Source organism: Dendrobates tinctorius, unplaced genomic scaffold, assembly GCF_039654945.1.
Source record: "Dendrobates tinctorius isolate UK_male_01 unplaced genomic scaffold, ASM3965494v1 ptg000184l, whole genome shotgun sequence".
Taxonomy (NCBI): Eukaryota; Metazoa; Chordata; class Amphibia; order Anura; family Dendrobatidae; genus Dendrobates; species Dendrobates tinctorius.
Genome location: NW_027361851.1, coordinates 18,752,816 through 18,775,697, shown reverse-complemented (window position 1 = coordinate 18,775,697; position 22,882 = coordinate 18,752,816). Strand labels below are relative to the sequence as shown.

General features: G+C 35.7%; 8 non-coding genes across 8 annotated transcripts; all 8 read left to right on the top strand.

Annotated features, from left to right (window-relative positions):
• Positions 1-9,946: 9,946 nt before the first annotated feature.
• TRNAF-GAA (transfer RNA phenylalanine (anticodon GAA)) lies at positions 9,947-10,019 on the top strand. The gene has a single exon. It is a non-coding gene; the product is annotated as a tRNA-Phe (tRNA).
• Positions 10,020-11,014: 995 nt separating this feature from the next.
• TRNAL-UAG (transfer RNA leucine (anticodon UAG)) lies at positions 11,015-11,097 on the top strand. The gene has a single exon. It is a non-coding gene; the product is annotated as a tRNA-Leu (tRNA).
• Positions 11,098-13,000: 1,903 nt separating this feature from the next.
• On the top strand, positions 13,001-13,083 carry TRNAL-UAG (transfer RNA leucine (anticodon UAG)). Its single transcript has one exon. It is a non-coding gene; the product is annotated as a tRNA-Leu (tRNA).
• A 1,903-nt stretch (positions 13,084-14,986) lies between these two features.
• On the top strand, positions 14,987-15,069 carry TRNAL-UAG (transfer RNA leucine (anticodon UAG)). The gene has a single exon. It is a non-coding gene; the product is annotated as a tRNA-Leu (tRNA).
• Positions 15,070-15,904: 835 nt separating this feature from the next.
• Positions 15,905-15,977, top strand: TRNAF-GAA (transfer RNA phenylalanine (anticodon GAA)). The gene has a single exon. It is a non-coding gene; the product is annotated as a tRNA-Phe (tRNA).
• Positions 15,978-16,970: 993 nt separating this feature from the next.
• On the top strand, positions 16,971-17,053 carry TRNAL-UAG (transfer RNA leucine (anticodon UAG)). The gene has a single exon. It is a non-coding gene; the product is annotated as a tRNA-Leu (tRNA).
• A 1,902-nt stretch (positions 17,054-18,955) lies between these two features.
• On the top strand, positions 18,956-19,038 carry TRNAL-UAG (transfer RNA leucine (anticodon UAG)). The gene has a single exon. It is a non-coding gene; the product is annotated as a tRNA-Leu (tRNA).
• Positions 19,039-21,911: 2,873 nt separating this feature from the next.
• Positions 21,912-21,984, top strand: TRNAF-GAA (transfer RNA phenylalanine (anticodon GAA)). The gene has a single exon. It is a non-coding gene; the product is annotated as a tRNA-Phe (tRNA).
• The last annotated feature ends 898 nt before the right edge of the window (positions 21,985-22,882 follow it).

Genomic DNA, 22,882 nt, shown 5'->3' with positions numbered 1-22,882 from the left:
ACATCAACATTTAATTTCAAGAAACTTTATCTTCATTTATTGATTAGATGAGGTCAAACAAAACTTAGTAATGTGGTTTTGAAAAATTTCCTGAGAGTCTTTGGAGTGAATCTGAATTTGTCCTCTCAAAAAAGAACTCTAGGAACATCAAACAGATTTTTTGTGCATATGTCTGTTGTTCTTTTGGCACTAGAAAAATCCTTTGGACAGTCAATGAGGAGGGACTATTTCACCTCTTTGTGTTCTCTGTCCCTATTAGGGTAGGGAATCAACCTTCTACAGTGCTGTCATGAAATATATCTAGAAACGGATTTGCTGGTAAGTCTACTTTCATAGTTTTCACCTCATACATCAATAGACCATAACGATACTTAATAAACAAAAACTTAACAAGTAGGTAATCATAGTTTAAAAAATGTGAAATGCCCATGTCATTCTGACATGTTTCAGCACATTTTGGGACAAATGGTCTCACTTTTAACAATCAATAAAATATTTTCTCTAAATTTTTGTCTCTTTTTTGCTCCAATTGTTTGCATCTCATAAAAAATAAAACTTGATGTAACATTATGCATGCAAATTGTGTTTTATGTGCGACCATGACCTATTCTAGAAGCACAGGGTCAGAATTATACTGGTGCATGGAGACAAACTGAAAATGTAAAAATTCAATGGCAAAATTGCTGTCTTTTTCTACTCATTCACAAATAGTTAATGAATGTTATTAAATATGTACAGCAAAATGGAAGGCGTTTCAAATAGAAATCATGCTTCAAAAAACAGTCAAATGAAAAATTATAATATATCCCTCCAGGTGTGACACTTGACATTTGCAGAGTGTCAAACCCCCCAGAAAATGTATAGATATGGCCGAAATAGCTCAGTTGGGAGAGCGTTAGACTGAATATCTAAAGGTCCCGGGTTTCGGCAAAATGCTTTTTCTTCACCATTTACATTTTAAGGAGATATTAAACAAAGCACATGGACTGATCATGATCAAAAGGCCTAAAAATCTTAACTATCTACAGAAAACAAAATGTTAAAAATTTGAGAAACGGTAACTTTTTCCTTTTGAACACATGAATGTTTTTTAGTAATTTTTCCTCTATTTTGTTTTATTTCAGATTGACTTAGCTGTAAGAGGATTAAAAGGTAACCTGATAGCTGAAACAGACAGCACTTATCAGACACTAGCTGAATGATTATAGTCAGCTTGTTTGACTTTGAAACACTGAGGCATTACTGAGACAAATGTCCTTAAAAAATATGCTGTGGACAAAGTCAAAAAGGCAAAAAACACAAGCTCCACACAGGTCCGTCATCTTTAATTTGAAATATAGGAGGTTTCTACTTTAATGGTGAGACAAAGCATCTACATATTTGACATTGCTCCAGTGAGTAGAGCCCACTTAAAAATGTATGGGTTGCTTGCCTCTGCAAGCAAAAGCTGGGCACTAAACTGGCATACTTGCAATGCTGGATGGTTCAGAGTGAAAACACCTATAGGCTGACAATAGTAATTGCAGGTGTTGATTAACTCATTGTGCAAAATAATTTCTAAAATGTGGTCACTTTGGGAGGTTTTCTGCTATTTTGGTACTCTGCAAATTTCATCTGCAAGGTATTCCTGCAAAATCTGCATTGCAAAACCCAAATAGGGCTCTTCCTTTCAAAGCCCTGCTGTGTGGCCAAACAGTAGTTTCTGAAGAAATGTGGTGCATCACCGTATTTGTGAGAAATCTAACATTTCTAATATCCAAACAAAATAAATGGAGGTTTAAAAATTAATGCAGACGAAAAGTACGCATATAAAAAATGTTATTTATTGACTTTTTTGGGGTGGTGTGACAAGTTTGTAATCACAAGGAATGGTAACATTTCTGCTGACTAGCATGGAAGGAGTTAAGTTCCAATTGCATATCAAAGTCAGGATGGCCGAGCGGTCTAAGGCGCAACGTTCAGGTCGCAGTCTCCCCTGGAGGAGTGGGTTCAAATCCCACTTCTGACATCAACATTTAATTTCAAGAAACTTTATCTTCATTTATTGATTAGATGAGGTCAAACAAAACTTAGTAATGTGGTTTTGAAAAATTTCCTGAGAGTCTTTGGAGTGAATCTGAATTTGTCCTCTCAAAAAAGAACTCTAGGAACATCAAACACATTTTTTGTGCATATGTCTGTTGTTCTTTTGGCACTAGAAAAATCCTTTGGACAGTCAATGAGGAGGGACTATTTCACCTCTTTGTGTTCTCTGTCCCTATTAGGGTAGGGAATCAACCTTCTACAGTGCTGTCATGAAATATATCTAGAAACGGATTTGCTGGTAAGTCTACTTTCATAGTTTTCACCTCATACATCAATAGACCATAACGATACTTAATAAACAAAAACTTAACAAGTAGGTAATCATAGTTTAAAAAATGTGAAATGCCCATATCATTCTGACATGTTTCAGCACATTTTGGGACAAATGGTCTCACTTTTAACAATCAATAAAATATTTTCTCTAAATTTTTGTCTCTTTTTTGCTCCAATTGTTTGCATCTCATAAAAAATAAAACTTGATGTAACATTATGCATGCAAATTGTGTTTTATGTGCGACCATGACCTATTCTAGAAGCACAGGGTCAGAATTATACTGGTGCATGGAGACAAACTGAAAATGTAAAAATTCAATGGCAAAATTGCTGTCTTTTTCTACTCATTCACAAATAGTTAATGAATGTTATTAAATATGTACAGCAAAATGGAAGGCGTTTCAAATAGAAATCATGCTTCAAAAAACACTCAAATGAAAAATTATAATATATCCCTCCAGGTGTGACACTTGACATTTGCAGAGTGTCATACCCCCCAGAAAATGTATAGATATGGCCGAAATAGCTCAGTTGGGAGAGCATTAGACTGAAGATCTAAAGGTCCCGGGTTTTGGCAAAATGCTTTTTCTTCACCATTTACATTTTAAGGAGATGTGCATCACCGCATTTGTGAGAAATCTAACATTTCTAATATCCAAACAAAATAAATGGAGGTTTAAAAATTAATGCAGACGAAAAGTACGCATATAAAAAATGTTATTTATTGACTTTTTTGGGGTGGTGTGACAAGTTTTTAATCACAAGGAATGGTAACATTTCTGCTGACTAGCATGGAAGGAGTTAAGTTCCAATTGCATATCGAAGTCAGGATGGCCGAGCGGTCTAAGGCGCTGCGTTCAGGTCGCAGTCTCCCCTGGAGGCATGTAATGTGGTTTTGAAAAATTTCCTGAGAGTCTTTGGAGTGAATCTGAATTTGTCCTCTCAAAAAAGAACTCTAGGAACATCAAACAGATTTTTTGTGCATATGTCTGTTGTTCTTTTGGCACTAGAAAAATCCTTTGGACAGTCAATGAGGAGGGACTATTTCACCTCTTTGTGTTCTCTGTCCCTATTAGGGTAGGGAATCAACCTTCTACAGTGCTGTCATGAAATATATCTAGAAACGGATTTGCTGGTAAGTCTACTTTCATAGTTTTCACCTCATACATCAATAGACCATAACGATACTTAATTAACAAAAACTTAACAAGTAGGTAACCATAGTTTAAAAAATGTGAAATGCCCATGTCATTCTGACATGTTTCAGCACATTTTGGGACAAATGGTCTCACTTTTAACAATCAATAAAATATTTTCTCTAAATTTTTGTCTCTTTTTTGCTCCAATTGTTTGCATCTCATAAAAAATAAAACTTGATGTAACATTATGCATGCAAATTGTGTTTTATGTGCGACCATGACCTATTCTAGAAGCACAGGGTCAGAATTATACTGGTGCATGGAGACAAACTGAAAATGTAAAAATTCAATGGCAAAATTGCTGTCTTTTTCTACTCATTCACAAATAGTCAATGAATGTTATTAAATATGTACAGCAAAATGGAAGGCGTTTCAAATAGAAATCATGCTTCAAAAAACAGTCAAATGAAAAATTATAATATATCCCTCCAGGTGTGACACTTGACATTTGCAGAGTGTCAAACCCCCCAGAAAATGTATAGATATGGCCGAAATAGCTCAGTTGGGAGAGCGTTAGACTGAACATCTAAAGGTCCCTAGTCCAATCCCGGGTTTCGGCAAAATGCTTTTTCTTCACCGTTTACATTTTAAGGAGATATTAAACAAAGCACATGGACTGATCATGATCAAAAGGCCTAAAAATCTTAACTATCTACAGAAAACAAAATGTTAAAAATTTGAGAAACGGTAACTTTTTCCTTTTGAACACATGAATGTTTTTTAGTAATTTTTCCTCTATTTTGTTTTATTTCAGATTGACTTAGCTGTAAGAGGATTAAAAGGTAACCTGATAGCTGAAACAGACAGCACTTATCAGACACTAGCTGAATGATTATAGTCAGCTTGTTTGACTTTGAAACACTGAGGCATTACTGAGACAAATGTCCTTAAAAAATATGCTGTGGACAAAGTCAAAAAGGCAAAAAACACAAGCTCCACACAGGTCCGTCATCTTTAATTTGAAATATAGGAGGTTTCTACTTTAATGGTGAGACAAAGCATCTACATATTTGACATTGCTCCAGTGAGTAGAGCCCACTTAAAAATGTATGGGTTGCTTGTCTCTGCAAGCAAAAGCTGGGCACTAAACTGGCATACTTGCAATGCTGGATGGTTCAGAGTGAAATCACCTATAGGCTGACAATAGTAATTGCAGGTGTTGATTAACTCATTGTGCAAAATAATTTCTAAAATGTGGTCACTTTGGGAGGTTTTCTGCTGTTTTGGTACTCTGCAAATTTCATCTGCAAGGTATTCCTGCAAAATCTGCATTGCAAAACCCAAATAGGGCTCTTCCTTTCAAAGCCCTGCTGTGTGGCCAAACAGTAGTTTCTGAAGAAATGTGGTGCATCACCGCATTTGTGAGAAATCTAACATTTCTAATATCCAAACAAAATAAATGGAGGTTTAAAAATTAATGCAGACGAAAAGTACGCATATAAAAAATGTTATTTATTGACTTTTTTGGGGTGGTGTGACAAGTTTTTAATCACAAGGAATGGTAACATTTCTGCTGACTAGCATGGAAGGAGTTAAGTTCCAATTTCATATCGAAGTCAGGATGGCCGAGCGGTCTAAGGCGCTGCGTTCAGGTCGCAGTCTCTCCTGGAGGCGTGTGTTCAAATCCCACTTCTGACATCAACATTTAATTTCAAGAAACTTTATCTTCATGTAATGTGGTTTTGAAAAATTTCCCGAGAGTCTTTGGAGTGAATCTGAATTTGTCCTCTCAAAAAAGAACTCTAGGAACATCAAACAGATTTTTTGTGCATATGTCTGTTGTTCTTTTGGCACTAGAAAAATCCTTTGGACAGTCAATGAGGAGGGACTATTTCACCTCTTTGTGTTCTCTGTCCCTATTAGGGTAGGGAATCAACCTTCTACAGTGCTGTCATGAAATATATCTAGAAACAGATTTTCTGGTAAGTCTACTTTCATAGTTTTCACCTCACACATCAATAGACCATAACGATATTTAATAAACAAAAACTTAACAAGTAGGTAATCATAGTTTAAAAAATGTGAAATGCCCATGTCATTCTGACATGTTTCAGCACATTTTGGGACAAATGGTCTCACTTTTAACAATCAATAAAATATTTTCTCTAAATTTTTGTCTCTTTTTTGCTCCAATTGTTTGCATCTCATAAAAAATAAAACTTGATGTAACATTATGCATGCAAATTGTGTTTTATGTGCGACCATGACCTATTCTAGAAGCACAGGGTCAGAATTATACTGGTGCATGGAGACAAACTGAAAATGTAAAAATTCAATGGCAAAATTGCTGTCTTTTTCTACTCATTCACAAATAGTTAATGAATGTTATTAAATATGTACAGCAAAATGGAAGGCGTTTCAAATAGAAATCATGCTTCAAAAAACAGTCAAATGAAAAATTATAATATATCCCTCCAGGTGTGACACTTGACATTTGCAGAGTGTCAAACCCCCCAGAAAATGTATAGATATGGCCGAAATAGCTCAGTTGGGAGAGCGTTAGACTGAACATCTAAAGGTCCCTGGTCCAATCCTGGGTTTTGGCAAAATGCTTTTTCTTCACCGTTTACATTTTAAGGAGATATTAAACAAAGCACATGGACTGATCATGATCAAAAGGCCTAAAAATCTTAACTATCTACAGAAAACAAAATGTTAAAAATTTGAGAAACGGTAACTTTTTCCTTTTGAACACATGAATGTTTTTTAGTAATTTTTCCTCTATTTTGTTTTATTTCAGATTGACTTAGCTGTAAGAGGATTAAAAGGTAACCTGATAGCTGAAACAGACAGCACTTATCAGACACTAGCTGAATGATTATAGTCAGCTTGTTTGACTTTGAAACACTGAGGCATTACTGAGACAAATGTCCTTAAAAAATATGCTGTGGACAAAGTCAAAAAGGCAAAAAACACAAGCTCCACACAGGTCCGTCATCTTTAATTTGAAATATAGGAGGTTTCTACTTTAATGGTGAGACAAAGCATCTACATATTTGACATTGCTCCAGTGAGTAGAGCCCACTTAAAAATGTATGGGTTGCTTGTCTCTGCAAGCAAAAGCTGGGCACTAAACTGGCATACTTGCAATGCTGGATGGTTCAGAGTGAAAACACCTATAGGCTGACAATAGTAATTGCAGGTGTTGATTAACTCATTGTGCAAAATAATTTCTAAAATGTGGTCACTTTGGGAGGTTTTCTGCTGTTTTGGTACTCTGCAAATTTCATCTGCAAGGTATTCCTGCAAAATCTGCATTGCAAAACCCAAATAGGGCTCTTCCTTTCAAAGCCCTGCTGTGTGGCCAAACAGTAGTTTCTGAAGAAATGTGGTGCATCACCGCATTTGTGAGAAATCTAACATTTCTAATATCCAAACAAAATAAATGGAGGTTTAAAAATTAATGCAGACGAAAAGTACGCATATAAAAAATGTTATTTATTGACTTTTTTGGGGTGGTGTGACAAGTTTTTAATCACAAGGAATGGTAACATTTCTGCTGACTAGCATGGAAGGAGTTAAGTTCCAATTGCATATCGAAGTCAGGATGGCCAAGTGGTCTAAGGCGCTGCGTTTAGGTCGCAGTCTCCCCTGGAGGCATGTAATGTGGTTTTGAAAAATTTCCTGAGAGTCTTTGGAGTGAATCTGAATTTGTCCTCTCAAAAAAGAACTCTAGGAACATCAAACAGATTTTTTGTGCATATGTCTGTTGTTCTTTTGGCACTAGAAAAATCCTTTGGACAGTCAATGAGGAGGGACTATTTCACCTCTTTGTGTTCTCTGTCCCTATTAGGGTAGGGAATCAACCTTCTACATTGCTGTCATGAAATATATCTAGAAACGGATTTGCTGGTAAGTCTACTTTCATAGTTTTCACCTCACACATCAATAGACCATAACGATATTTAATAAACAAAAACTTAACAAGTAGGTAATCATAGTTTAAAAAATGTGAAATGCCCATGTCATTCTGACATGTTTCAGCACATTTTGGGACAAATGGTCTCACTTTTAACAATCAATAAAATATTTTCTCTAAATTTTTGTCTCTTTTTTGCTCCAATTGTTTGCATCTCATAAAAAATAAAACTTGATGTAACATTATGCATGCAAATTGTGTTTTATGTGCGACCATGACCTATTCTAGAAGCACAGGGTCAGAATTATACTGGTGCATGGAGACAAACTGAAAATGTAAAAATTCAATGGCAAAATTGCTGTCTTTTTCTACTCATTCACAAATAGTTAATGAATGTTATTAAATATGTACAGCAAAATGGAAGGCGTTTCAAATAGAAATCATGCTTCAAAAAACAGTCAAATGAAAAATTATAATATATCCCTCCAGGTGTGACACTTGACATTTGCAGAGTGTCAAACCCCCCAGAAAATGTATAGATATGGCCGAAATAGCTCAGTTGGGAGAGCGTTAGACTGAACATCTAAAGGTCCCTAGTCCAATCCCGGGTTTCGGCAAAATGCTTTTTCTTCACCGTTTACATTTTAAGGAGATATTAAACAAAGCACATGGACTGATCATGATCAAAAGGCCTAAAAATCTTAACTATCTACAGAAAACAAAATGTTAAAAATTTGAGAAACGGTAACTTTTTCCTTTTGAACACATGAATGTTTTTTAGTAATTTTTCCTCTATTTTGTTTTATTTCAGATTGACTTAGCTGTAAGAGGATTAAAAGGTAACCTGATAGCTGAAACAGACAGCACTTATCAGACACTAGCTGAATGATTATAGTCAGCTTGTTTGACTTTGAAACACTGAGGCATTACTGAGACAAATGTCCTTAAAAAATATGCTGTGGACAAAGTCAAAAAGGCAAAAAACTCAAGCTCCACACAGGTCCGTCATCTTTAATTTGAAATATAGGAGGTTTCTACTTTAATGGTGAGACAAAGCATCTACATATTTGACATTGCTCCAGTGAGTAGAGCCCACTTAAAAATGTATGGGTTGCTTGTCTCTGCAAGCAAAAGCTGGGCACTAAACTGGCATACTTGCAATGCTGGATGGTTCAGAGTGAAAACACCTATAGGCTGACAATAGTAATTGCAGGTGTTGATTAACTCATTGTGCAAAATAATTTCTAAAATGTGGTCACTTTGGGAGGTTTTCTGCTGTTTTGGTACTCTGCAAATTTCATCTGCAAGGTATTCCTGCAAAATCTGCATTGCAAAACCCAAATAGGGCTCTTCCTTTCAAAGCCCTGCTGTGTGGCCAAACAGTAGTTTCTGAAGAAATGTGGTGCATCACCGCATTTGTGAGAAATCTAACATTTCTAATATCCAAACAAAATAAATGGAGGTTTAAAAATTAATGCAGACGAAAAGTACGCATATAAAAAATGTTATTTATTGACTTTTTTGGGGTGGTGTGACAAGTTTTTAATCACAAGGAATGGTAACATTTCTGCTGACTAGCATGGAAGGAGTTAAGTTCCAATTGCATATCGAAGTCAAGATGGCTGAGTGGTCTAATGCGCTGCGTTTAGGTTGCAGTTTCCCCTGGAGGCGTGGGTTCAAATCCCACTTCTGACATCAACATTTAATTTCAAGAAACTTTATCTTCATGTAATGTGGTTTTGAAAAATTTCCTGAGAGTCTTTGGAGTGAATCTGAATTTGTCCTCTCAAAAAAGAACTCTAGGAACATCAAACAGATTTTTTGTGCATATGTCTGTTGTTCTTTTGGCACTAGAAAAATCCTTTGGACAGTCAATGAGGAGGGACTATTTCACCTCTTTGTGTTCTCTGTCCCTATTAGGGTAGGGAATCAACCTTCTACAGTGCTGTCATGAAATATATCTAGAAACGGATTTGCTGGTAAGTCTACTTTCATAGTTTTCACCTCATACATCAATAGACCATAACGATATTTAATAAACAAAAACTTAACAAGTAGGTAATCATAGTTTAAAAAATGTGAAATGCCCATGTCATTCTGACATGTTTCAGCACATTTTGGGACAAATGGTCTCACTTTTAACAATCAATAAAATATTTTCTCTAAAATTTTGTCTCTTTTTTGCTCCAATTGTTTGCATCTCATAAAAAATAAAACTTGATGTAACATTATGCATGCAAATTGTGTTTTATGTGCGACCATGACCTATTCTAGAAGCACAGGGTCAGAATTATACTGGTGCATGGAGACAAACTGAAAATGTAAAAATTCAATGGCAAAATTGCTGTCTTTTTCTACTCATTCACAAATAGTTAATGAATGTTATTAAATATGTACAGCAAAATGGAAGGCGTTTCAAATAGAAATCATGCTTCAAAAAACAGTCAAATGAAAAATTATAATATATCCCTCCAGGTGTGACACTTGACATTTGCAGAGTGTCAAACCCCCCAGAAAATGTATAGATATGGCCGAAATAGCTCAGTTGGGAGAGCGTTAGACTGAAGATCTAAAGGTCCCTGGTCCAATCCCGGGTTTCGGCAAAATGCTTTTTCTTCACCGTTTACATTTTAAGGAGATATTAAACAAAGCACATGGACTGATCATGATCAAAAGGCCTAAAAATCTTAACTATCTACAGAAAACAAAATGTTAAAAATTTGAGAAACGGTAACTTTTTCCTTTTGAACACATGAATGTTTTTTAGTAATTTTTCCTCTATTTTGTTTTATTTCAGATTGACTTAGCTGTAAGAGGATTAAAAGGTAACCTGATAGCTGAAACAGACAGCACTTATCAGACACTAGCTGAATGATTATAGTCAGCTTGTTTGACTTTGAAACACTGAGGCATTACTGAGACAAATGTCCTTAAAAAATATGCTGTGGACAAAGTCAAAAAGGCAAAAAACACAAGCTCCACACAGGTCCGTCATCTTTAATTTGAAATATAGGAGGTTTCTACTTTAATGGTGAGACAAAGCATCTACATATTTGACATTGCTCCAGTGAGTAGAGCCCACTTAAAAATGTATGGGTTGCTTGTCTCTGCAAGCAAAAGCTGGGCACTAAACTGGCATACTTGCAATGCTGGATGGTTCAGAGTGAAAACACCTATAGGCTGACAATAGTAATTGCAGGTGTTGATTAACTCATTGTGCAAAATAATTTCTAAAATGTGGTCACTTTGGGAGGTTTTCTGCTGTTTTGGTACTCTGCAAATTTCATCTGCAAGGTATTCCTGCAAAATCTGCATTGCAAAACCCAAATAGGGCTCTTCCTTTCAAAGCCCTGCTGTGTGGCCAAACAGTAGTTTCTGAAGAAATGTGGTGCATCACCGCTTTTGTGAGAAATCTAACATTTCTAATATCCAAACAAAATAAATGGAGGTTTAAAAATTAATGCAGACGAAAAGTACGCATATAAAAAATGTTATTTATTGACTTTTTTGGGGTGGTGTGACAAGTTTTTAATCACAAGGAATGGTAACATTTCTGCTGACTAGCATGGAAGGAGTTAAGTTCCAATTGCATATCGAAGTCAAGATGGCAGAGTGGTCTAAGGCGCTGCGTTTAGGTTGCAGTTTCCCCTGGAGGCGTGGGTTCAAATCCCACTTCTGACATCAACATTTAATTTCAAGAAACTTTATCTTCATGTAATGTGGTTTTGAAAAATTTCCTGAGAGTCTTTGGAGTGAATCTGAATTTGTCCTCTCAAAAAAGAACTCTAGGAACATCAAACAGATTTTTTGTGCATATGTCTGTTGTTCTTTTGGCACTAGAAAAATCCTTTGGACAGTCAATGAGGAGGGACTATTTCACCTCTTTGTGTTCTCTGTCCCTATTAGGGTAGGGAATCAACCTTCTACAGTGCTGTCATGAAATATATCTAGAAACGGATTTGCTGGTAAGTCTACTTTCATAGTTTTCACCTCACACATCAATAGACCATAACGATATTTAATAAACAAAAACTTAACAAGTAGGTAATCATAGTTTAAAAAATGTGAAATGCCCATGTCATTCTGACATGTTTCAGCACATTTTGGGACAAATGGTCTCACTTTTAACAATCAATAAAATATTTTCTCTAAATTTTTGTCTCTTTTTTGCTCCAATTGTTTGCATCTCATAAAAAATAAAACTTGATGTAACATTATGCATGCAAATTGTGTTTTATGTGCGACCATGACCTATTCTAGAAGCACAGGGTCAGAATTATACTGGTGCATGGAGACAAACTGAAAATGTAAAAATTCAATGGCAAAATTGCTGTCTTTTTCTACTCATTCACAAATAGTTAATGAATGTTATTAAATATGTACAGCAAAATGGAAGGCGTTTCAAATAGAAATCATGCTTCAAAAAACAGTCAAATGAAAAATTATAATATATCCCTCCAGGTGTGACACTTGACATTTGCAGAGTGTCAAACCCCCCAGAAAATGTATAGATATGGCCGAAATAGCTCAGTTGGGAGAGCGTTAGACTGAAGATCTAAAGGTCCCTAGTCCAATCCCGGGTTTCGGCAAAATGCTTTTTCTTCACCGCTTACATTTTAAGGAGATATTAAACAAAGCACATGGACTGATCATGATCAAAAGGCCTAAAAATCTTAACTATCTACAGAAAACAAAATGTTAAAAATTTGAGAAACGGTAACTTTTTCCTTTTGAACACATGAATGTTTTTTAGTAATTTTTCCTCTATTTTGTTTTATTTCAGATTGACTTAGCTGTAAGAGGATTAAAAGGTAACCTGATAGCTGAAACAGACAGCACTTATCAGACACTAGCTGAATGATTATAGTCAGCTTGTTTGACTTTGAAACACTGAGGCATTACTGAGACAAATGTCCTTAAAAAATATGCTGTGGACAAAGTCAAAAAGGCAAAAAACACAAGCTCCACACAGGTCCGTCATCTTTAATTTGAAATATAGGAGGTTTCTACTTTAATGGTGAGACAAAGCATCTACATATTTGACATTGCTCCAGTGAGTAGAGCCCACTTAAAAATGTATGGGTTGCTTGTCTCTGCAAGCAAAAGCTGGGCACTAAACTGGCATACTTGCAATGCTGGATGGTTCAGAGTGAAAACACCTATAGGCTGACAATAGTAATTGCAGGTGTTGATTAACTCATTGTGCAAAATAATTTCTAAAATGTGGTCACTTTGGGAGGTTTTCTGCTGTTTTGGTACTCTGCAAATTTCATCTGCAAGGTATTCCTGCAAAATCTGCATTGCAAAACCCAAATAGGGCTCTTCCTTTCAAAGCCCTGCTGTGTGGCCAAACAGTAGTTTCTGAAGAAATGTGGTGCATCACCGCATTTGTGAGAAATCTAACATTTCTAATATCCAAACAAAATAAATGGAGGTTTAAAAATTAATGCAGACGAAAAGTACGCATATAAAAAATGTTATTTATTGACTTTTTTGGGGTGGTGTGACAAGTTTTTAATCACAAGGAATGGTAACATTTCTGCTGACTAGCATGGAAGGAGTTAAGTTCCAATTGCATATCGAAGTCAAGATGGCCGAGTGGTCTAAGGCGCTGCGTTTAGGTTGCAGTTTCCCCTGGAGGCGTGGGTTCAAATCCCACTTCTGACATCAACATTTAATTTCAAGAAACTTTATCTTCATGTAATGTGGTTTTGAAAAGTTTCCTGAGAGTCTTTGGAGTGAATCTGAATTTGTCCTCTCAAAAAAGAACTCTAGGAACATCAAACAGATTTTTTGTGCATATGTCTGTTGTTCTTTTGGCACTAGAAAAATCCTTTGGACAGTCAATGAGGAGGGACTATTTCACCTCTTTGTGTTCTCTGTCCCTATTAGGGTAGGGAATCAACCTTCTACAGTGCTGTCATGAAATATATCTAGAAACGGATTTGCTGGTAAGTCTACTTTCATAGTTTTCACCTCACACATCAATAGACCATAACGATATTTAATAAACAAAAACTTAACAAGTAGGTAATCATAGTTTAAAAAATGTGAAATGCCCATGTCATTCTGACATGTTTCAGCACATTTTGGGACAAATGGTCTCACTTTTAACAATCAATAAAATATTTTCTCTAAATTTTTGTCTCTTTTTTGCTCCAATTGTTTGCATCTCATAAAAAATAAAACTTGATGTAACATTATGCATGCAAATTGTGTTTTATGTGCGACCATGACCTATTCTAGAAGCACAGGGTCAGAATTATACTGGTGCATGGAGACAAACTGAAAATGTAAAAATTCAATGGCAAAATTGCTGTCTTTTTCTACTCATTCACAAATAGTTAATGAATGTTATTAAATATGTACAGCAAAATGGAAGGCGTTTCAAATAGAAATCATGCTTCAAAAAACAGTCAAATGAAAAATTATAATATATCCCTCCAGGTGTGACACTTGACATTTGCAGAGTGTCAAACCCCCCAGAAAATGTATAGATATGGCCGAAATAGCTCAGTTGGGAGAGCGTTAGACTGAAGATCTAAAGGTCCCTAGTCCAATCCCGGGTTTCGGCAAAATGCTTTTTCTTCACCGTTTACATTTTAAGGAGATATTAAACAAAGCACATGGACTGATCATGATCAAAAGGCCTAAAAATCTTAACTATCTACAGAAAACAAAATGTTAAAAATTTGAGAAACGGTAACTTTTTCCTTTTGAACACATGAATGTTTTTTAGTAATTTTTCCTCTATTTTGTTTTATTTCAGATTGACTTAGCTGTAAGAGGATTAAAAGGTAACCTGATAGCTGAAACAGACAGCACTTATCAGACACTAGCTGAATGATTATAGTCAGCTTGTTTGACTTTGAAACACTGAGGCATTACTGAGACAAATGTCCTTAAAAAATATGCTGTGGACAAAGTCAAAAAGGCAAAAAACACAAGCTCCACACAGGTCCGTCATCTTTAATTTGAAATATAGGAGGTTTCTACTTTAATGGTGAGACAAAGCATCTACATATTTGACATTGCTCCAGTGAGTAGAGCCCACTTAAAAATGTATGGGTTGCTTGTCTCTGCAAGCAAAAGCTGGGCACTAAACTGGCATACTTGCAATGCTGGATGGTTCAGAGTGAAAACACCTATAGGCTGACAATAGTAATTGCAGGTGTTGATTAACTCATTGTGCAAAATAATTTCTAAAATGTGGTCACTTTGGGAGGTTTTCTGCTGTTTTGGTACTCTGCAAATTTCATCTGCAAGGTATTCCTGCAAAATCTGCATTGCAAAACCCAAATAGGGCTCTTCCTTTCAAAGCCCTGCTGTGTGGCCAAACAGTAGTTTCTGAAGAAATGTGGTGCATCACCGCATTTGTGAGAAATCTAACATTTCTAATATCCAAACAAAATAAATGGAGGTTTAAAAATTAATGCAGACGAAAAGTACGCATATAAAAAATGTTATTTATTGACTTTTTTGGGGTGGTGTGACAAGTTTTTAATCACAAGGAATGGTAACATTTCTGCTGACTAGCATGGAAGGAGTTAAGTTCCAATTGCATATCGAAGTCAAGATGGCCGAGTGGTCTAAGGCGCTGCGTTTAGGTTGCAGTTTCCCCTGGAGGCGTGGGTTCAAATCCCACTTCTGACATCAACATTTAATTTCAAGAAACTTTATCATCATGTAATGTGGTTTTGAAAAATTTCCTGAGAGTCTTTGGAGTGAATCTGAATTTGTCCTCTCAAAAAAGAACTCTAGGAACATCAAACAGATTTTTTGTGCATATGTCTGTTGTTCTTTTGGCACTAGAAAAATCCTTTGGACAGTCAATGAGGAGGGACTATTTCACCTCTTTGTGTTCTCTGTCCCTATTAGGGTAGGGAATCAACCTTCTACAGTGCTGTCATGAAATATATCTAGAAACGGATTTGCTGGTAAGTCTACTTTCATAGTTTTCACCTCATACATCAATAGACCATAACGATATTTAATAAACAAAAACTTAACAAGTAGGTAATCATAGTTTAAAAAATGTGAAATGCCCATGTCATTCTGACATGTTTCAGCACATTTTGGGACAAATGGTCTCACTTTTAACAATCAATAAAATATTTTCTCTAAATTTTTGTCTCTTTTTTGCTCCAATTGTTTGCATCTCATAAAAAATAAAACTTGATGTAACATTATGCATGCAAATTGTGTTTTATGTGCGACCATGACCTATTCTAGAAGCACAGGGTCAGAATTATACTGGTGCATGGAGACAAACTGAAAATGTAAAAATTCAATGGCAAAATTGCTGTCTTTTTCTACTCATTCACAAATAGTTAATGAATGTTATTAAATATGTACAGCAAAATGGAAGGCGTTTCAAATAGAAATCATGCTTCAAAAAACAGTCAAATGAAAAATTATAATATATCCCTCCAGGTGTGACACTTGACATTTGCAGAGTGTCAAACCCCCCAGAAAATGTATAGATATGGCCGAAATAGCTCAGTTGGGAGAGCGTTAGACTGAAGATCTAAAGGTCCCTGGTCCAATCCCGGGTTTCGGCAAAATGCTTTTTCTTCACCGTTTACATTTTAAGGAGATATTAAACAAAGCACATGGACTGATCATGATCAAAAGGCCTAAAAATCTTAACTATCTACAGAAAACAAAATGTTAAAAATTTGAGAAACGGTAACTTTTTCCTTTTGAACACATGAATGTTTTTTAGTAATTTTTCCTCTATTTTGTTTTATTTCAGATTGACTTAGCTGTAAGAGGATTAAAAGGTAACCTGATAGCTGAAACAGACAGCACTTATCAGACACTAGCTGAATGATTAGTCAGCTTGTTTGACTTTGAAACACTGAGGCATTACTGAGACAAATGTCCTTAAAAAATATACTGTGGACAAAGTCAAAAAGGCAAAAAACACAAGCTGAACACAGGTCCGTCATCTTTAATTTGAAATATAGGAGGTTTCTACTTTAATGGTGAGACAAAGCATCTACATATTTGACATTGCTCCAGTGAGTAGAGCCCACTTAAAAATGTATGGGTTGCTTGTCTCTGCAAGCAAAAGCTGGGCACTAAACTGGCATACTTGCAATGCTGGATGGTTCAGAGTGAAAACACCTATAGGCTGACAATAGTAATTGCAGGTGTTGATTAACTCATTGTGCAAAATAATTTCTAAAATGTGGTCACTTTGGGAGGTTTTCTGCTGTTTTGGTACTCTGCAAATTTCATCTGCAAGGTATTCCTGCAAAATCTGCATTGCAAAACCCAAATAGGGCTCTTCCTTTCAAAGCCCTGCTGTGTGGCCAAACAGTAGTTTCTGAAGAAATGTGGTGCATCACCGCATTTGTGAGAAATCTAACATTTCTAATATCCAAACAAAATAAATGGAGGTTTAAAAATTAATGCAGACGAAAAGTACGCATATAAAAAATGTTATTTATTGACTTTTTTGGGGTGGTGTGACAAGTTTTTAATCACAAGGAATGGTAACATTTCTGCTGACTAGCATGGAAGGAGTTAAGTTCCAATTGCATATCGAAGTCAAGATGGCAGAGTGGTCTAAGGCGCTGCGTTTAGGTTGCAGTTTCCCCTGGAGGCGTGGGTTCAAATCCCACTTCTGACATCAACATTTAATTTCAAGAAATTTTATCTTCATGTAATGTGGTTTTGAAAAATTTCCTGAGAGTCTTTGGAGTGAATCTGAATTTGTCCTCTCAAAAAAGAACTCTAGGAACATCAAACAGATTTTTGTCCATATGTCTGTTGTTCTTTTGGCACTAGAAAAATCCTTTGGACAGTCAATGAGGAGGGACTATTTCACCTCTTTGTGTTCTCTGTCCCTATTAGGGTAGGGAATCAACCTTCTACAGTGCTGTCATGAAATATATCTAGAAACGGATTTGCTGGTAAGTCTACTTTCATAGTTTTCACCTCATACATCAATAGACCATAACGATATTTAATAAACAAAAACTTAACAAGTAGGTAATCATAGTTTAAAAAATGTGAAATGCCCATGTCATTCTGACATGTTTCAGCACATTTTGGGACAAATGGTCTCACTTTTAACAATCAATAAAATATTTTCTCTAAATTTTTGTCTCTTTTTTGCTCCAATTGTTTGCATCTCATAAAAAATAAAACTTGATGTAACATTATGCATGCAAATTGTGTTTTATGTGCGACCATGACCTATTCTAGAAGCACAGGGTCAGAATTATACTGGTGCATGGAGACAAACTGAAAATGTAAAAATTCAATGGCAAAATTGCTGTCTTTTTCTACTCATTCACAAATAGTTAATGAATGTTATTAAATATGTACAGCAAAATGGAAGGCGTTTCAAATAGAAATCATGCTTCAAAAAACAGTCAAATGAAAAATTATAATATATCCCTCCAGGTGTGACACTTGACATTTGCAGAGTGTCAAACCCCCCAGAAAATGTATAGATATGGCCGAAATAGCAAAGTTGGGAGAGCGTTAGACTGAAGATCTAAAGGTCCCTGGTCTAATCCCGGGTTTCGGCAAAATGCTTTTTCTTCACCGTTTACATTTTAAGGAGATATTAAACAAAGCACATGGACTGATCATGATCAAAAGGCCTAAAAATCTTAACTATCTACAGAAAACAAAATGTTAAAAATTTGAGAAACGGTAACTTTTTCCTTTTGAACACATGAATGTTTTTTAGTAATTTTTCCTCTATTTTGTTTTATTTCAGATTGACTTAGCTGTAAGAGGATTAAAAGGTAACCTGATAGCTGAAACAGACAGCACTTATCAGACACTAGCTGAATGATTATAGTCAGCTTGTTTGACTTTGAAACACTGAGGCATTACTGAGACAAATGTCCTTAAAAAATATGCTGTGGACAAAGTCAAAAAGGCAAAAAACACAAGCTCCACACAGGTCCGTCATCTTTAATTTGAAATATAGGAGGTTTCTACTTTAATGGTGAGACAAAGCATCTACATATTTGACATTGCTCCAGTGAGTAGAGCCCACTTAAAAATGTATGGGTTGCTTGTCTCTGCAAGCAAAAGCTGGGCACTAAACTGGCATACTTGCAATGCTGGATGGTTCAGAGTGAAAACACCTATAGGCTGACAATAGTAATTGCAGGTGTTGATTAACTCATTGTGCAAAATAATTTCTAAAATGTGGTCACTTTGGGAGGTTTTCTGCTGTTTTGGTACTCTGCAAATTTCATCTGCAAGGTATTCCTGCAAAATCTGCATTGCAAAACCCAAATAGGGCTCTTCCTTTCAAAGCCCTGCTGTGTGGCCAAACAGTAGTTTCTGAAGAAATGTGGTGCATCACCGCATTTGTGAGAAATCTAACATTTCTAATATCCAAACAAAATAAATGGAGGTTTAAAAATTAATGCAGACGAAAAGTACGCATATAAAAAATGTTATTTATTGACTTTTTTGGGGTGGTGTGACAAGTTTTTAATCACAAGGAATGGTAACATTTCTGCTGACTAGCATGGAAGGAGTTAAGTTCCAATTGCATTTCGAAGTCAGGATGGCCGAGTGGTCTAAGGCGCTGCGTTTAGGTTGCAGTTTCCCCTGGAGGCGTGGGTTCAAATCCCACTTCTGAAATCAACATTTAATTTCAAGAAACTTTATCTTCATGTAATGTGGTTTTGAAAAATTTCCTGAGAGTCTTTGTAGTGAATCTGAATTTGTCCTCTCAAAAAAGAACTCTAGGAACATCAAACAGATTTTTTGTGCATATGTCTGTTGTTCTTTTGGCACTAGAAAAATCCTTTGGACAGTCAATGAGGAGGGACTATTTCACCTCTTTGTGTTCTCTGTCCCTATTAGGGTAGGGAATCAACCTTCTACAGTGCTGTCATGAAATATATCTAGAAACGGATTTGCTGGTAAGTCTACTTTCATAGTTTTCACCTCATACATCAATAGACCATAATGATACTTAATTAACAAAAACTTAACAAGTAGGTAATCATAGTTTAAAAAATGTGAAATGCCCATGTCCTTCTGACATGTTTCAGCACATTTTGGGACAAATGGTCTCACTTTTAACAATCAATAAAATATTTTCTCTAAATTTTTGTCTCTTTTTTGCTCCAATTGTTTGCATCTCATAAAAAATAAAACTTGATGTAACATTATGCATGCAAATTGTGTTTTATGTGCGACCATGACCTATTCTAGAAGCACAGGGTCAGAATTATACTGGTGCATGGAGACAAACTGAAAATGTAAAAATTCAATGGCAAAATTGCTGTCTTTTTCTACTCATTCACAAATAGTTAATGAATGTTATTAAATATGTACAGCAAAATGGAAGGCGTTTCAAATAGAAATCATGCTTCAAAAAACAGTCAAATGAAAAATTATAATATATCCCTCCAGGTATGACACTTGACATTTGCAGAGTGTCAAACCCCCGAGAAAATGTATAGATATGGCAGAAATATCTCAGTTGGGAGAGCGTTAGACTGAAGATCTAAAGGTCCCTGGTCCAATCCCGGGTTTCGGCAAAATGCTTTTTCTTCACCGTTTACATTTTAAGGAGATATTAAACAAAGTACATGGACTGATCATGATCAAAAGGCCTAAAAATCTTAACTATCTACAGAAAACAAAATGTTAAAAATTTGAGAAACGGTAACTTTTTCCTTTTGAACACATGAATGTTTTTTAGTAATTTTTCCTCTATTTTGTTTTATTTCAGATTGACTTAGCTGTAAGAGGATTAAAAGGTAACCTGATAGCTGAAACAGACAGCACTTATCAGACACTAGCTGAATGATTATAGTCAGCTTGTTTGACTTTGAAACACTGAGGCATTACTGAGACAAATGTCCTTAAAAAATATGCTGTGGACAAAGTCAAAAAGGCAAAAAACACAAGTTGAACACAGGTCCGTCATCTTTAATTTGAAATATAGGAGGTTTCTACTTTAATGGTGAGACAAAGTATCTACATATTTGACATTGCTCCAGTGAGTAGAGCCCACTTAAAAATGTATGGGTTGCTTGTCTCTGCAAGCAAAAGCTGGGCACTAAACTGGCATACTTGCAATGCTGGATGGTTCAGAGTGAAAACACCTATAGGCTGACAATAGTAATTGCAGGTGTTGATTAACTCATTGTGCAAAATAATTTCTAAAATGTGGTCACTTTGGGAGGTTTTCTGCTGTTTTGGTACTCTGCAAATTTCATCTGCAAGGTATTCCTGCAAAATCTGCATTGCAAAACCCAAATAGGGCTCTTCCTTTCAAAGCCCTGCTGTGTGGCCAAACAGTAGTTTCTGAAGAAATGTGGTGCATCACCGCATTTGTGAGAAATCTAACATTTTTAATATCCAAACAAAATAAATGGAGGTTTAAAAATTAATGCAGACGAAAAGTACGCATATAAAAAATGTTATTTATTGACTTTTTTGGGGTGGTGTGACAAGTTTTTAATCACAAGGAATGGTAACATTTCTGCTGACTAGCATGGAAGGAGTTAAGTTCCAATTGCATATCGAAGCTGTCTAAGGCGAGCGGTCTAATACCGAGCGTTCTAAGGCGCTGCGTTCAGGTCGTAGTCTCCCCTGGAGGCGTGGGTTCAAATCCCACTTCTGACATCAATATTTAATTTCAAGAAACTTTATCTTCATTTATTGATTAGATGAGGTCAAACAAAACTTAGTAATGTGGTTTTGAAAAATTTCCTGAGAGTCTTTGGAGTGAATCTGAATTTGTCCTCTCAAAAAAGAACTCTAGGAACATCAAACAGATTTTTTGTGCATATGTCTGTTGTTCTTTTGGCACTAGAAAAATCCTTTGGACAGTCAATGAGGAGGGACTATTTCACCTCTTTGTGTTCTCTGTCCCTATTAGGGTAGGGAATCAACCTTCTACAGCGCTGTCATGAAATATATCTAGAAACGGATTTGCTGGTAAGTCTACTTTCATAGTTTTCACCTCATACATCAATAGACCATAACGATACTTAATAAACAAAAACTTAACAAGTAGGTAATCATAGTTTAAAAAATGTGAAATGCCCATGTCATTCTGACATGTTTCAGCACATTTTGGGACAAATGGTCTCACTTTTAACATTAACAATCAATAAAATATTTTCTCTAAATTTTTGTCTCTTTTTTGCTCCAATTGTTTGCATCTCATAAAAAATAAAACTTGATGTAACATTATGCATGCAAATTGTGTTTTATGTGCGACCATGACCTATTCTAGAAGCACAGGGTCAGAATTATACTGGTGCATGGAGACAAACTGAAAATGTAAAAATTCAATGGCAAAATTGCTGTCTTTTTCTACTCATTCACAAATAGTTAATGAATGTTATTAAATATGTACAGCAAAATGGAAGGCGTTTCAAATAGAAATCATGCTTCAAAAAACAGTCAAATGAAAAATTATAATATATCCCTCCAGGTGTGACACTTGACATTTGCAGAGTGTCAAACCCCCCAGAAAATGTATAGATAATGCCGAAATAGCTCAGTTGGGAGAGCGTTAGACTGAAGATCTAAAGGTCCCTGGTCCAATCCCGGGTTTCGGCAAAATGCTTTTTCTTCACCGTTTACATTTTAAGGAGATATTAACCAAAGCACATGGACTGATCATGATCAAAAGGCCTAAAAATCTTAACTATCTACAGAAAACAAAATGTTAAAAATTTGAGAAACGGTAACTTTTTCCTTTTGAACACATGAATGTTTTTTAGTAATTTTTCCTCTATTTTGTTTTATTTCAGATTGACTTAGCTGTAAGAGGATTAAAAGGTAACCTGATAGCTGAAACAGACAGCACTTATCAGACACTAGCTGAATGATTATAGTGAGCTTGTTTGACTTTGAAACACTGAGGCATTACTGAGACAAATGTCCTTAAAAAATATGCTGTGGACAAAGTCAAAAAGGCAAAAAACACAAGCTCCACACAGGTCCGTCATCTTTAATTTGAAATATAGGAGGTTTCTACTTTAATGGTGAGACAAAGCATCTACATATTTGACATTGCTCCAGTGAGTAGAGCCCACTTAAAAATGTATGGGTTGCTTGTCTCTGCAAGCAAAAGCTGGGCACTAAACTGGCATACTTGCAATGCTGGATGGTTCAGAGTGAAAACACCTATAGGCTGACAATAGTAATTGCAGGTGTTGATTAACTCATTGTGCAAAATAATTTCTAAAATGTGGTCACTTTGGGAGGTTTTCTGCTGTTTTGGTACTCTGCAAATTTCATCTGCAAGGTATTCCTGCAAAATCTGCATTGCAAAACCCAAATAGGGCTCTTCCTTTCAAAGCCCAGCTGAGTGGCCAAACAGTAGTTTCTGAAGAAATGTGGTGCATCACCGCATTTGTGAGAAATCTAACATTTCTAATATCCAAACAAAATAAATGGAGGTTTAAAAATTAATGCAGACGAAAAGTACGCATATAAAAAATGTTATTTATTG